This window comes from Lissotriton vulgaris, chromosome 1_1 (assembly GCF_964263255.1).
Source record: "Lissotriton vulgaris chromosome 1_1, aLisVul1.2, whole genome shotgun sequence".
Lineage (NCBI taxonomy): Eukaryota > Metazoa > Chordata > Amphibia > Caudata > Salamandridae > Lissotriton > Lissotriton vulgaris.
In genome coordinates this window covers 2,120,205,025-2,120,221,685 of record NC_141685.1, presented here as the reverse complement: position 1 = coordinate 2,120,221,685, position 16,661 = coordinate 2,120,205,025, and the positions used below count along the sequence as shown (strand labels likewise).

The window sequence follows — 16,661 nt, the reverse complement described above, 5'->3', positions numbered from 1 at the left end:
GACAGGGTAGAATATGCGGCGCTACGCCTCAAGCACACTTATTATGTGGGGGGGGATAGGACCGGTCGTCTGCTGGCCAGCAAACTCAAAGCGAAAACGATCAAGGCCAAGGTACAAGTCATTCGCGAGGAAGACGGAAGTGAGCATTGCGAAGACGAGCGCATAGCCTAGGCTTTCAGGGCATTTTACGCCAAGTTATACAAGGCCGATCCGGTCTCGGAGGAGGAGATCGGGACAGAGTATTTAAATGAAGCCAAAGTAACCGCACTGAATGGTGCGAATTCCGAGGCGCTTGACGCTCCCATTCGCTTGAAGGAGGTGGTCTCTGCTATTGCGCGCCTTAAACCACTCAAGGCGCCAGGTCCCGATGGGTTCTTCGCGGGCTTTTACAAAGCTTTTTGCCAACTTCTAGCCCCGGTGCTAACGAAACTCTTTAACTCATTCCGAGGCCCAGGCTCGATCCCACAAGAGATGCTCGAGGCAGACATAATCGTCCTGCCCAAGCCCGGAAAAGACACCTCTAAATGTGCGGCATACCGGCCAATATCGTTTCTGAATATTGATCTGAAGCTTTTTACCGGAATCTGAGCTGCAAGGCTGGGGCCGAACCTGCCAGGCATAATTGAACCAGGTCAGGCGGGATTCATACCCTCACGTCAATGCGCAGACAACACCAAATGCCTGCTGCACGTGATCGACAAGGCCCACTACAATGATTCGGATGCAGCCCTACTGTCAGTCGACGCTGAAAAAGCGTTCGACAGAGTGGACTGGTTACACCTAGACAGGACACTGTCGAGATTCGGGCTTGGGGAGAGATTCAGAGCCTGGGTGGCAAGCTGTTACTCGACCCCCCGAGCAACTATTAGGGTGAACGGGACGGGTTCCAAGCCATTGGACATCCGACAGGGCACGCAGCAAGGCTGCCCTCTTTCGCCGATGTTATTCACCCTTTACATGGAACCGTTTGCCCAACGGGTGCGAGACAACCAGAATATCAAGGGTATCACCTTTGGAGGCGAGGAACAGACCATCAGCTTGTACGCAGACGACATTCTAGTCGCTGTTGAGAACCCGAGGGTCTCGATTCCGGCATTTCTGCAAGAAATGGAGCAGTTTGGGAAGGTTTCGGGCTTTAAGATGAATATCCAGAAATCCGTGATCCTTCCGCTGGGGTCCAATGCGCGACAGCCTCATAGAGGTTCGCTCCGGATTGGAGGGCTACAAGAACGACTGGAACTACCATATTTGGGAATAGACCTGTCTCCCTCGACGGCCCAAAACGGTGGAAAGTAACTATTCCAAGCTCTTCCATAGTATTCAGGGTGATATCCTCCGATGGCGACACCAACCGTTGTCATGGCTAGGCCGTGTAGCCGCTGTCAAGATGTCTGTGCTGCCGAGGGTGCTATACCTGTATCAGACCATCCCGGTCACCCCCCCACTGGGCATGATTAAAAAACTGCAAGACGCCATACAGCACTATGTCTGGGCCGGGAAATGCCCTAGGATGCGGCGCGATCTCATCTCACGGACGCATGCCAAAGGGGGGCTGGGGGTTCCTGACCTGCATCGCTACTTCCAAGCAACCCAGCTGCGATACCTTTTGGAATGGTCCAGACCGACCTCGGAGAAACGGTGGCTATTTCAAGATAGGGTGATGGCGGGAATGCCACTCTGGCGGGTCCCACTCCTGGCGATACGCGACAGACCGACATATATCAGGAAATCCCCCATCACCAGAACTCTCTTACAAGTGCGGGACGCGGTAGCAACAACTAGAGACCTCACCTCCTTTCCGTCGCCAATGACGCCCCTTTTCGATAATCCGGCGTTCGTCCCCGGGAAGGCCCCTGGCTCCTTTCCTCAGTGGCGGCCCACAGAATGTAGCTTGGCAGGACACTTGTTTGACCGGCAGGGCTTTATGACGTTAGAGGCTCTCAGGGAGGGTTACGGGATAGTATGCCCGCAAAAGTTCCAATATTTTCAACTTCGACACTGGCTCACTCACAAAAACGTCGCCCCGCAAGTGGGCCGCTTCCTCACACCCTTTGAGAAGTGGCTTTTGGCCAAATCGGACGATAAAAGGGCGATCACTGAACTCTACAAACTCTTGACCCCACCAGCGCTGGTAGCCAGGTCAGCGGGGCAGAAAAGGTGGGAGAAAGAGCTCGGGCGGACACTCTCTGATAAGGAATGGCACAATATATTTTTCAGGGCACACCACACGGCTAGGAACATGGCGAGTAGGGAGGCCACGGTCAAAGTGGCTTGTTACTGGCACCTGACTCCGGAACGCCTCCACCAGAGCAATCCTAGGCGAGACCCTAAGTGCTGGAGGGGATGCGGACAGACTGGGACCATGATCCACCTGTTGTGGGAATGCCCAGAGGTGCAAACCTACTGGGAGGAGGTACTAAGGGATATAGATTTGCACTTTGAAACGGAGATCCCACGCTTCCCGGCGTACACGATTTTAGGTCTGCCTAACAAGCTGACTTTTCCACTCAAATCGATCCGTGGGAAGCAGATGGGGTTGGCAATGGGCGCAGCGACACAACACATCCTCTCCCTGTGGGGCAACACACGCAAACCCTCTCACACGGGATGGCTCCACAAAATTTGGTTTATATTGGGGATGGAGCGTATACAGGCTTCTCTCACACAAACCATGGACACGTTCAGGGAGATATGGTCGCCCTTGATTGCACTACTCACCACCGAATTCCATGAGCTGACATGCCCCAAATATCTCAAAGTTCTCAGACTGGTAGATGAGTTCCACAAACCTCAAGAAGTTCAAGGAACGACGAAGAAACGGAAGGAACCCAGGTGAATCCCTAATAAAGTCTTGGCTGAACACACCGGGAGGGTGGGTGGGGAGAGGGGGGGCGGGATGATGAGTACTGTTGTTGGGATGAAGGGAGTTACAAGTTGGGGGTTGGGGAGGGGGGTTATTTGGTGCACCACATTGCTTGAAAATGGCTTCCATTGCATACATGGACACATGACCACGGGCCATACGGTTTGGGAGCCCCGTGCCGGGAGGCTGGGTGGGGCATACAAGGTTTAGAAGATTGCAATTGTCCTATCACTGCAATGTACTATGTTGATGCCAATAAAAACAAATTTATTTAAAAAAAAAAGTGCCCCATAATAGCAATCAAGGAGAGGTGGAGGGGAGCATGCCACACCCCAAACAACCAGCGCGACTAGGCTCAATATGTAGGCCAGGGAAGAGGTATCCCAGGAAGGTCACTTCTGATGTCACTGTGGGTCAGTTCAGACTCGAGGAGGGGCGAGTTTATGGGCCCAAGAAGGCCCCAGCACATCAATTCAAGGGGCGCTTTCCTTTGTGTCAGTTAATTGCCCCAAGGGTATCTGCTAATACCGCCTAGCTAGTTTAAGTGTCATGCCCTAAGGGTCACGTGACTTCCTCTGCATTTCCTTTAGTAGTGCACTTCTACTTTCGGGCAGTTGTTCATCCTGTCTTCGGTTGCGGACGCAGCACCTGTAAAATAATCTGTGAGGCAGAGTTAACCTGCAGTGCCTGCAGCTTCGGCTGAACCGAGCTGTGGAGCGCTTCGAGTCCGGCAGATGCGCTAACCCTCCATGATGGGAACGCTTGATTATAAAAGTTGAATTTCTGCGACTCGACTCTGGAAAGTGAATGAATGTAAGTGACAAGACAAGCAGCGCTTTGCCGTATAACTGCTTCGGGGCTTTGTTGGTGCTTACGAAGAAAAGCATGTTTGCACTCGGATCATTTCATATGGCACAGAATCGAGGCTGTGCATGGACATTGTTCTATTGAGTTCCCGTTTCCGTGCTGTGCCTGGTGGCACCTGGGGAGCTCCGGGAAGGTAATAGTGGCCAGCCAGGTGAGCGAGTGACTGATCGGAATTCAGACATTTTTGTGCAAAGGAAAACGAAGTTTTAAGTACCTTTGGGAGTGGTGTTTTTTTTTCTTCACATATACAACCTGCACTTCTATGAACCTTTTAGCTGAGTTCATGGCTACTTTGCATTTGTGGTTAAACATAATGGTTACTGCATTGAGATCTTGGTTCAGCGGGATGCATTGTTTCCCACATTTCAAAAGTCTCCTTAAAATGTTATTTTTTTAACATAAACATGTACGCATTGGGAGATACAGTATTTGAGATGCAGCATACATGCCTATGTTTAACTGACTCATTATCAACTAAAGTTTTCATTCTGGTGGAATTAAGTTGATTAAATACACTGCTTTTATCTTTAAAAAAAGAGGTGTGAGAATAGTATTACTCACACCCTGGAAATAATATTTGGGGTGACAAACAACTATTTTTCAGTATATTTTATTCTCTGGACAAGAAGGCCCAACCGTCGCAGCACGAACCCTTTGGCTTACTGTTTAGAGAGGTACGGCATGGATTAAGGAGACTCCCCTGCCACTAAGATAAGCTTTGTGTCCCTGTACATGCCTTATTAATGCAGAGCCTTTACAATCGAACTGCACCCTGTAGGTACACTCACTGAGCTCAGTTTTCATCACTGACAGTGGTCCACTCCCAGTCTGACATTGTGTACACACTATTGTGTACTTTTAAATGCAATTTCCCTAAGGCATCATTGAGTAAAATCCTATTTAATATCTAGCGAATATTAGGAATAGATCAGTTATGGAGAATGAACGTAAAACTTTTTTGGCCAACATTTTGGATATCCCTAGAAAATGTTTTAGTCCTGCTCTTAGAAAGAGTAAAATTCCAACCTTTTTCAGTGTGACAAAAGATTGGAGAGAAGTTGGTGAATACCCTAATTATGTTAGTTTGTGAGTTTGCACAGACACACAGTGCATTCCAAAACTTGTGCTAAGACTTTCAGCCTACTTTTGGCTCCTGCATTTAGATTTGTGAAAAAGTGACAAAACCAGGGCTTTGCTGGAATCCAAACCCTGGCATATTTTGTTTGCCAACTCATCAGGGAGGCTGTTCTCAGAGCTCTGATATAAAGAGAACACAGCTATACTCTTACATTTCACTGCATGGCAGCAAAAGGGAAAAGTAGATGTTCTTCACTAGACAAGTAGATTTTTGAAACATTCCGTTCCTTGGACAAGTAGATCTTTTATAGCACACCTGTTTATATATATATTGTGTATGTATGCCTGTATATATATGGTATTTCTACCTTGTAAACCTATCAAAAAGGCATTGAAGTACAGTGCTTGGTCATAGACAAGCGTATAGTCAATGAGCAAGAGGAGTGGAACGAGGTTGAGGATGGTTAATGCATCATGATGTAGTGTTCTTAAAAAGATGAGTCTTCAACTCTCTCAACTGGAGCAGCATTGGGGGTGACCCTGAAGGATACAGGGATGTTGTTAAAGATTCTGGGTGCATAGAAGGATAAGGCCCACTGTCTTGTTATTGTCATTTTTAAATTTCTTAGTCTGATGGTGTCCTGCTGCGGATGCACCAAGATCAACCCGAGATGGTGAGCTTGTCTGCAAGATAAGTGTGAATACTGGTCCTGATAGCTTGTACAAATGTTGCAGTTGGTTTTGAAGATGGTGCGTGCCAGTAAGGGACATCACATCAAGGCCTATTTCAAAGTGGAATACTCTGCTAAAACAGTTTCCATTGTTTTAAAGCTGAAAATGAATGATTATGAGTAAAATAAAGTGCCGCAAAAATGCCGCTAAATTTCCATATTTGTGATGCTAAATTTCCATATTTGTGCCGCTAAATTTGCTAATCCATGCCGCTATATCCTGGGGGGTCTCCTTCTTCGTAGGTGTAGGAAGGGAACCCATCGATGGCGGCCACCAATTAGGAGTCCAAAAATTATGGTCATTACCAAATAAAATCACCTCGGTCTTATCAGAGTTGAATTTTAGACAGTTGTCACCCATACATTGGCCTACTGCTTCCATGCAGTCCTGAATACGCCTCTCAGTCCCAAGTTCCTGCCCGGGTAGGAGAGACACCACAATTTGGGTGTCGTCAGCATAGGTTGTAAGATCAAATCCAAAACCACTAATTAATCGGGCCAAATATGATAAGTATAAGTTAAACAGTGTAGGACTACGCCAGGACCCCTGTGGGACTTTGCAAGGCAGCACAAATGGTTTGGATTGGTAATCACCGAAAGACACCATCTGGACTCGGTCCGAGAGGAACGATTGAAGGAGTTTCCATGCTTTGTTCTGGATCCCACATGCCCTTAACCGGTCCATCAAGAGATCGTGGTGGACCATGTCAAAGGTCGCGGACAGATCCAGCAGGACTAAGGCCGCTTTGCCACCCCGGTCCACAGCCTTCCTAACTTCCTCAGTCGTTTTAATGAGGGTCGACTCTGTGCTGTGTCCCTCTCTAAAACCGTATTGCGTGGGATCCAAAACATTCGTCTCTCGAAGAAAAGCACTAAGCTGTATATTAAGGGCCTTCTCTATCAATTTCGCTGGCAAAGGAAGACGCGATATAGGACGAAAACTGTTGGATCTGTAGGATCCAGATTGGATTTTTTCAAGAGCCACGACCTCTTTATTTTTAATCCCAGCCACAAGCACAATAAACTCCTTCCACTGCTACCACAGGTAGCTTACAGATGTTAACGTAGTGCCTTATTCCTTACCAGACACGTGAAGCTGTATGCACCAGCGCTACCCCTGGTGGGGTTGCCCAAGGGTACAGGTTACACCACCCCTACTGACTTGGCGGATTGGCATACGGTGGGAATACACACACTTGTCGATTTATATAATAATGACGATAGTCTGATACCATTCAATACACTGGCACAAGAGGAGTGTATACACCCGAGACACTTACTTTTACACACTTCCTGGACCAGGGTACTACGCGGCCAATGGGGTGACATTTCGCAAAAACCTCAAACAAAACATGATAATTCAATGCATTCACGTAATGGGGAACGGTAGTCACCTGATTCAATGGTTTGCGGATGCCCTGCGGTAGCATACTGCAATAGCCCTGACCCCACTGTAGGAGAAATGGGAACAGGACATTGATCTTTGATTCACAGAGGTAGAATCGAACAAGGTATAAGAAAGCCCTACACAAGTCCCTTGAAATGCAAGGTTTCAACCGATACAATATTATATAGTGCATCGCACATATCTCACCGCGGAAAAAATCAATCAATATTTCGATAGACTAGACTCTCACTGTCCTCGGTGCACTCTCTTGAATGCGGACGCTGTACATATGCTCTGGTCCTGCCATAAGCTTCAACAATTCTGGGATACGGTGATTGAGCATCTGGAGCGTTGTACTGATAGGCAACTTCCACGCTCTTGGGAATCATGTTTACTGGGACTGTTTTCTCGGCGTAAAACACATAAGGCCATGAGCAGGTTTATTGATGTAGGTTATGCGGTGGCTAAAAGACTCATGCCGAGTAATCCTGGGCGTAGTTCGCGTAGTAGCGCTACGCGTAGCTACACAAAGTGCACTTCGCACTACGTGAACCTACGTGTAGCTACGCGAACTGCTTAGTGCACTGTGCAAAATGCTGTTCACACTGATTGCACAGTGCCGGATGCTTGTCCGCACTGTGCAATCAGTGCAAACCACATCTTGCACAGTGCAAGCGGTCGTTTTCTGCTGCTCGAGTAGATTACTACTTGAGCAGCAGCTTTCTCAACGCGGACTGGTAGTTTCTCGTCGCGAGCATACGTGACCACTCGCAATGAGAAACCTGACCTCCCCGCGTTGAGAATCTCGCCAGGAGGCTTATTTTCCACGCTCGCGATTGGCAACTTGATGCTGCTGATCGCGAATGAGGAAAAAGTCTCCCCGGGATGTCATTTTGCTTGCTCGCGGTTGCCAACTTTACGTTGAGGACCGCGAGCAAGCAAAAAGTGAACGCTACGCGTGTTTGCACTGTGCTACGTGCAATTTGCGTAGTGCAAAGTAGAGCAAACTACATAGTACTCCGCCCAGGGTTAATCACAAGGCGTTGGAAGGCAGGAGAGCCTCCTGCATTTTTAGGATAGGCCTGCTCTATGCAGAACTGGGAGGCAGCTGAAGGTGTGTCCCTCAGGAGAGAGGACACTCTGGGACTGCGGAAGTTTCCGCTGTCGGAAAGCTGGGGCACAATCCTCACGATGCTGCGGCTAAAGATATATCTTGAATCTTATATTTCATCAACGCAGCAAGATGGGCCAGGGGTGGGTCAAGGTTAGGGTTGGCCGATGGATGATGTCAGGATGGGATGGCTATTGGAAAACGAGTGCCACTTCATTGGAATGTGATAAGACCTTGCCCGGGGGATGCCTTAGATTACAGATGTAACCTGTAAAAGTTTAAATTGTTGGTTAAACACATATATTGATCTACGAATTTCACCTGAGGTAATGCAATGGCAGAATGGCAATTGGTGTAAAGAACAGAGGACATTGTAGAGTTAATGGAATGGGGAAGACGATTGCGATCGTTATTCCCACTTTAAACGCTAATATATTTCTGTTTTGGATGTACTAATCTATGGATCGTGTTGCTTAATCTGAGTACAGTTGATTGTAACGTCGTTAAACGGTCAATGTACATGGCACAAAGTACAATGCTATATTACATATGGTTGTTATGGATAAAACAAAATGACAATAAAAAGAACAAAAAATGTGTATATTGTTTTAAATAAAAATGTGTACGAAAATAGCCAGCTTATTGATTCACAAGCTCACGGTATATTTTTAGTTCTTACGGTTTGCTCTGAGATTTTTTTTAAATTGTTTCTCGAAAGATTTGTGGCTTCTTGATAAAGAGTTCATTTTTAATTCTGACAGCAAGTATCATAAAAAGAACACGCTGAACAATGATTTCGAGTAGCAAAACCTGTTTACATTACTTATTGGATCATTTAAAGGAGAAGGAGTAATGTGTTGCATCACTTCCCCATAAACAAAGTTTGTGAGAAGCAAAACATATATATTTGCACGAACTATTATTCAGATGAACATTTCGCGGGGCGAGCAGAACGCAGTGAACCTCAGATAACCTCGAGAAGATAGCGATTATGTTTGTTTTTGCCAAAAAGATACCAGCGTTTGCAAAAAGGCATTTCAACATATTGAGGCGACTCCACCCCCTATAAACTTGGCTTTGATACCCAAAATTGCTACTATAAGACGTGTCGGGCGCCATCTCTTGCCACTGAATGATACTGCACAATACCAAAGAATGTTTTTCTTTGTTCAACGCACAACAAATCAAAATGTCATATGCTCCAGGGCATACAAAATTGTAATTATTGCACACTTAGAGCTTCTTGTCTCTGGTCAGTGGAAAATACCAGTAGTACACAGAAAAGCATGTTAGGAAGATTCGTGCTCGAGAACAAATATTTATTTTTAATTTTAACCAACAAAATATAGTCTCGCCCAAAGCAGTTGGGAGGTAGCAGAGGGCCCATATCTAAAGAAGAGTAAGACAGAAGGCAGTAAATGGTTTGAATTTGAATTGTGGAAAGTCATGACATTTTGAAAAAAAAAGGCACAGATAAATCTCTGAAAAATCATCTTTGAGAGTCAGTTAGTAGCAGTGCTGCCTGTAAATGCAGCACCGAGTTCACCAATCATGAAAAACATAACCAAGGTCCAGATATTCAAAGCTTGTTTTTCATGTGAATCGGGCATTTTACGACCAAAAAAACGACATTTCCAATGTACAAAGTCCTAATTTGAGATTCGGAAACAAATAACCGATTCGCAAATTGGGTTTGCGATTCGATATTAGAAAGGGGCGCGTTTAGGGCATCCCTTCCTAATACCGAATCGCAGTGGTATGTATGTATGTTTTGCACTCGAAATGCAGTTGCGAAACTATCACATTTTACCAAGTAGGTGGTCACACATTCACAAATGGGAAGAGGCCCCCAAGGGACATATTTTCCCTATGTGAATATTTGTAAGAAATTTTTTTAAGAGCAGACAGTGGTCCCACGGTCCATTTTTAGGGCTCGCCTAGCATTGCAGCGCGAAGCGCTGCCGCCAGCGAGCCTTATTCTCGTGTTGCCTCCCCAAGTGGTACAGACCGGTGCACGAGCAGACACCGGTCTGTGAACGCACTTCTAAGACGCGGCACCGTCCCACAGCCTCACAGCACTCCTCAAGCACAGCGGGCGAAGACTGCAGGCGCCGCCACTGGCACGAGCCGCAGGGAATGCCTACATGCACGCTCACGGCGTCACGCTCCTGCCCTCCCGCGTCTGTTCCAAGGCTGTTCTGCGCTCCAGGCCGACTTGTTTTGTAATCCCTTTGTGGGTGCATCGGATTTAGAGATCTTGAACTTTACAAAGCTGACCTTGCGCATAAAGAAACAAGGCAATAAAAGCGGAGCTCCAAGAGGATTCCGGCCATGAATACAACTTCTGTTTGCGTCCGCGTCCCTCATTGGACAGCTGGGGTTGTTAAAATGGTTATTCATCTCGCTGGAGTCTGAATCCGGATAAACACTGAGCTGGAGGCTGAACTGAGACTCGCACACTGAGAAGGGACCTGCCGGAGGCGCACTCTCCATGCACGCCAGGATGTCGAGCAAGTAAGTACCGCCAGCTCTCTGCAGCACAGTCTCACAGATACTGCTGTGTTATGTGATCATTATTTACGGTCTCATAATAATCGTCGCACTTGCTGGTTTGACATATATATATTGCGCACAATGTTTATTAGTACAGAAGGTAATGTAGTGGTATAAAACAAGGTGCAGCATCCATGTCCGTCAGGTTAGCTTAAAATGTTTGCTTTCAAAATCTGGGGTGGAGGGAGAAGTTTGTAAACTTGTTGACAAGGACATATATTGTTGCTTCCTGGTTCTTGCTGGCAAAACCGACCTATGAGACATTAAGCTTTTTCAGGCACTTTATTGCACCCTTTTATTGGCGATTATTAGAGAACTTATATTTTTTTAAAAACAGCATTCTTGTTTCAATTTCAGCTGCTGCGATCGCTTTTCCTAGGTGGAAGGTTTACGCTCCTTGTCGTTTGCCAGCCCCACACCACTTTGGTGCTTCCCTCGTGTCACTCCCTCTCCTGGGCTTTCACTTGCCACCTCTGTGGCTCGCTGTGCCTGGGCTGTTGCCTCCACAGTGCTGATGAGGCGGTGGCCCAAGCTGCACATCAAGTAAACTCCTTCCCTATTTCCTGGTGCAGCCTCTTAGCGTGCAAATAGAGGCCCTCACAGGAAGCAGGAGCGGCAAACTCAGGTGTTGGTTCCTTGGCAGAGGGATCAGGTAAACGGGCTTTGTCACCTCGAAATGCTTAGCCAGCTGATGCAGTACGCAGTTGGGGGGGCTTCTGCCAGGTCCCCAGTCTCCCTCGTGTCTCACTCTTCTACACATTTTTCCTCTTCTCTACGTTCTCATGTCCCCGCCTCCTATGTTATCTCTATTTCTCACTCTCTCTCCAAATTGCTTCCTCAACGTTTCTTCAGATCTCTAATTGTTTCTTCATTTTTTCAATGTGTTTTCTCTATTTTTCACTTCAAAACTCTTAAGCTTTCTACTTGTTTTTAATATCTATCAGCGTTCCTCCGTGTTTCTTTTCTTCCCTGTGAAAATACTATGTTCCATTGAAGCACAAGGCCCCTTTGCTGTACTATCTGTGTACGTTGGTCTTTGCTGCCTGCGTCTGCACCCGTCTCGTGAAGTGCTGAAGGAGGCGCCCTACAGGGGGTGCTCAGTGTCTGCCACTGGGGGTGGGATTACTTTCATTCCAAAGACTTGGCACCTCAGCTGAGACCCGAGGAGTGGCGCCATCGACTAGGTACTGCCACCCACTGTAAAGCAAGGAGCAGAGTTTACAACTCCCTTGTGTGGGGGCGGGTGGGTTGGAGGTGACTTAGTAGCATGTTGGGGTACATGCTCGTGGTTGGGAGTTTCCACGGGTTCTGCATGGGCTGTACAAGTCCGGTTACACTTTGAAAATATCTGGCTGCACTACTACCAATTTCACCGCTCAACCTCTAACCCCTCTCTCCCACATGCGCACACATTTTCTCACAGACATTTTTGAACTTTTTCTTAAGTTGTCTATCACACACATTCTCATGCATACGTTCTCTCAAACACACGCAACCAAGTTCTCACGCATATATTTCTCTCACACACATGCTTTCAGACGCGGTCCCTTCTCTCATAGACACTGCTTAACACTCTCTCTCGCTCGGACTCGCCTCCAGCACGCACACTCTCAGTTTGCCCTGTCTGATGCGTCGCATCCCGTGTGATCTTGGACATATTGAACAGATGCAGAACAGGGGCTGCTACAATTAACAGCGTAATTCATATTACATTTGCACTCTGGACATATTAGGAGTGGAATGACAGGATACATTTTAGCCGATGGTAAAAGGGCAGAATACCAATCAGTGTATAGAAAATGTACTTCTATCTAACACAGAAGTTGCCACAAGGCAGCTAGCATGATATAACAAGCATTTGCAAATCAATAGCTATCGCATTTGCGAGAGTTTGATCTATTGCCATTGTAAATGAGAATGTCTTTTATTTATGAGTTGGTTTTGAAAACATAAATAAAATGCATTGTCGTTTTCAATTCCAGGAGCTTAAACTCTTTGAAATGCGAGACCTAATGCATTGCAAATGCTTGTTCTCTTAGAAATGCCGCCCATTTTCCATTTTAAAAAAAACATTGTTACTGGAAAGCAATTACAGACATGGTGGTCTGCTGACCCCAGCAGGCTACCATCCCTGACGATTTTTGCGAATCCTAATGGGTCGCAAACTGGGACCTACCTCATTAATATTAATAAGATTGGTCTATATAGGATCCACTGGGAAACACAATGTGTTAGACACACATTTGTACATTGCTGTGTGCAATTACCAAATGGTGAATCACCAAAAATTGCTATTTGGTCATTGCAAACACTTTGTTATGCACATCTGGCCCATAGCCACATCAAGTACTAGGTGACTAATTTCAACAGTTGGATAAAGTCTTAAGGTTTTAAGAATGCTTGACTACCATGCAATGCGGGAGGGTATGCGGACAGCGAAGCTACACATACTCTTGGGATTTATAATTTCCAGTATATCAAACCGTCTAGCTGTCTCAAACAGCAGTGGCCAGGATTGCCCCCACATTAGAGCTGGGCCAGCTGATGACCGATCAGAGCAAATCTTGCAAGTGGAAAATGAATTCTGTGCAGTATATGCTGTGTGACTGAACAGTATTGCATAAAAGATGTACTGGCTCACAAAAAATGTCTAGTGCTCAGTAGTGGCAAACACAGCCTCAACTTAAGCAATGCTCTCCTCCCCTAGTTCCGCCAAGCTACCTATGGAGAATTGGAAATGCAAAGGGAGTACTTGGTCAATTAAACTGTCATTCAGTAGTAGCTAAGGCACTGGGACAACATGGTGAAAAACAGTGTCCAAAGACAGTGGCGGCTGGTAGGGAACGGGGTGGTAGGGCAGGAGGGTTGAAAAATAGAAGAAAAAAAAACACTTACCTTTTCCGCTGTCTCTCCTCGTCTTCTCCGCATTTTTTCTTTTCCTGGATCAGAGTCTAGAAGAAGTCGGAAGCACACAGTCTCCCCTAAGCCAATCCCAATGATGCAATGCAGCGTTGTGATGGGTCTGAGTGCCGTGGTTCGGCGCTCAAATGGGGAAAATGTAAAGTGCACATGAATGTTTGGCCGACCTACCCATCATGCGCACTTAAGTGCATGAACCACTCCTCCTCCCTGTGCCACCAGCCCTGCCCTGGCCCGCTTTAACTCAACCCTGCAGCAAGGAAAAACAAAATGATAATAAGGTTATTATCTTTTTCCTTTTTCCTTTTCCACTGCTCTGGGAGCAGGGGGCGGGGAAGCCACCCCTGTCCAAAGCTACTGTGGGTTCAAGGACAATGAAAAAGCATCACATGTACACGGTCCATCCAAAGGATGTCCATTACTTTGTTAAAATGGAGGACGAATGAAGGCTCATAAATGCGCCTCTCCCAGTTGACTTATCTTTTCAAGTGATCAAATTGTCTCGTGCATGAGCCGGACCGGTTCTGAACGGTCCAGCCGCCCCTAGTTTGACCGCAGTGTGGCTGGACAGGAAATGAAAAGTGCCATCCTCCACACCATTGGCGACTAACCTCTAAAATACGTGGTTTCTTTACTCATAAAAAGGCCTGGCCGCATCGGTACAGATTTAAACATTTCTTTGGTTGTTTGTGTACATTTCAGAGCACTTGGTGCAAAGCATGACTCCCACGGTGTGCATCCATGCATGAATGTTCTTGCCATGCAAGAGACTTTGCCTCCATTTTCCTAACCTTATTTGCGAACAATATGTGCTGTGCATGCAAGACACATGCATAGGACTAAGGAAATAATACATTTTATATCTATTGTATACAGTCTTATTCCTTTGAAAACATATGTTTAACACTTGCCACGCCCTTCTGACAACACTGGCCAGAATGGAGTGCAGTTTATGTACCTTCACCAGTCTTCGCGGTTTAAGTTAGGTACACAAGAGTTAGGTTTGCGCTATAAAAATACCATATACACATGTACACACAAAAAGACTGAAGTGCGTGTGAAGATGTTTGTGAGTGCCCAAAAAGTTACTTATTTGTCGTTAGTGAACACATTGTTGTTGCCTCTACACACTCATCTTACACTCCAGGGGTATATGTAGCTGACGAACGCATTCATTCATTATTTATTTTTGAGGTTTTATGTAGCGGAGGCATGAACCAAGGGCACCAGAGCGCTTTGGAGGACTCGGTGTCCTTAACAAATAACAGTTGTCATAATAAACAGAAAGAAACAAAACAGTATGCAGCGGAGCAGACAAGCCAGGTCTTCAGATGGCTTGACAGGTGGTCGGAGGTAGCTTGGGGGAATAGGAATTCGGGGAGCCCGTGCCTCTATGTGGTGGAGGCCTCTCTGGGTCTCAGACCCGGCTGGAATTGATAAATGACGTTGAAACAATTCCCTATCTGCCCCATGTTAAAAAAACACTGATCTTTTTCTGATCAGTGAAAAAAACGTTGATGTAATCAATCTCAGCAATGCAGCTCTTAGTCGTGCATTCCATAAGAGGGTTTGGCTTTTTTCACCATGGTGTGCATATTGGGTTCCTGTCAAGGTCATGCGTACTCAGTGGTGGAGACCTTTGAAGAGAGGTGGAGTGGGGGTGAGGGGGGGTGGTGGGAAGCCGGGCAGGGTTGGGGAGGTGGGAGGGGGGGAGGGGCGGGGGACTGCTGGCCATTCCTCCGACGGCCGAAGAAAAAGGGCAGGGAAGAATGGAGTTATTGATACCGGAGGTACTGGTACTGCAGGGTGGGCAACATCTGACCCATTATCAGTTGGACCCAGAGTCTCAACTAAGAAATTAGGATTTCCGGGTCTGATTATACCTCCTTCTGGGGCGGGACATTCACCTGACGATTTCAGCTCTTTTAGGTGCCAAATCTGTGGGTGAAAGCTAAGAAATCTACGGTATTTCCGCAGTTCCAAAGCGGCCGGTAAAAGCATTTACCGGCCCCTTCTGAATTGAAAGGCTACTTGTAATGATGGCTTTAGTGAGTCACAAAGTTGTCCGGAATACAGGGGAACAATGCTTTTGAGTAGCAAAACTTGTCTGCATTACTTATAGGAATATTTAATGAAGTTGGATTAATGTTTCGCAGTGCTTCACCGTGAGCAAAATTCGTGAAAAAGTAAAAATATATTTCCATACCGAAGATCACACATCTGAACATTCACCAGTGCATGCAGAAAGCGTCAACATCATGATGAGAGAACCCGAACAAGATAGTGATTATGTTTTTTTTTTTTTTACAATAAATGCCAATGTTTGAAAACAAGGCCTTTGAATATAAATAAAATTAGAACTTACCTTCGGCACCGAGAATTGGTTCAAGACGTGTTAGTCGCCCTCTCTGAATGGCCACTGAATGATACCGAACAATAATGAAGGGTGTTTTTCTTCCATCAACGCACAACGAATCAAGATGTTGTCATGTGCTCAAGGGCATACAAATGTGTAATTATTACACACATAGAGCTTCTTGTTTCTGGTCAGTGGAAAATACCAGCAAAACACAGAAAAGCATGTTAGGAAGATTGGCTTTTGAGAAGAACAAATATATAATTTTTTTATTTCAACCAACAAAATGTAGTCTCGCCTAATGCGGTTAGGAGGTGGCAGAGAGCCCATGTCCAAAGAAGAGTGAAACAGAAAGAAGTGCATGGCGTGTATTTGTATTGCGGAAAATCATGACCGTTTGTTAAAAAAAAAAACACGGCACCAATAAACCTAAGATCTTATAAGGCAGGAGATGGCGCGGCTGCCCGTGACTAAGTGACTGCAGCAGCAGAGAGGCACAGAGAGGTAAGCAATCCTTAAGATCATAGCCAAATGAAAGTATAACTACAGCATGATGAACCAGTATTGGCGTGGTGGTCCTTAACCATTAAGGGGCAACAGGGCTTTAAGTGGGATGAAAAAACTGGCGTGGCCAATGTAATTAAGTGCATGGTTTAAAACTAACTATACTAAAAATCTGTGCTTAGGATGGAGTGCCGCCGACTGGTATTTTGATGTTTCTGTCATTGCATCCAGATATATGATACAACAACTAACATCATACCTACAACAAGGCAGGACTATTGGCTTTGTCAATG

At 46.1% G+C, this 16,661-nt stretch overlaps 1 protein-coding gene across 1 annotated transcript in view; it reads right to left on the bottom strand.

Moving 5' to 3' along the window:
• TMEM19 (transmembrane protein 19) overlaps positions 1 to 15,904 on the bottom strand; it is a 455,689-nt gene extending 439,785 nt beyond the window's left edge. Inside the window, exon 1 of the mRNA XM_086921730.1 lies at positions 15,874 to 15,904. The gene's annotated coding sequence lies outside the window, so the exon portion shown is untranslated. The remainder of the gene's footprint in view (positions 1 to 15,873) is intronic.
• Positions 15,905 to 16,661: the final 757 nt, after the last annotated feature.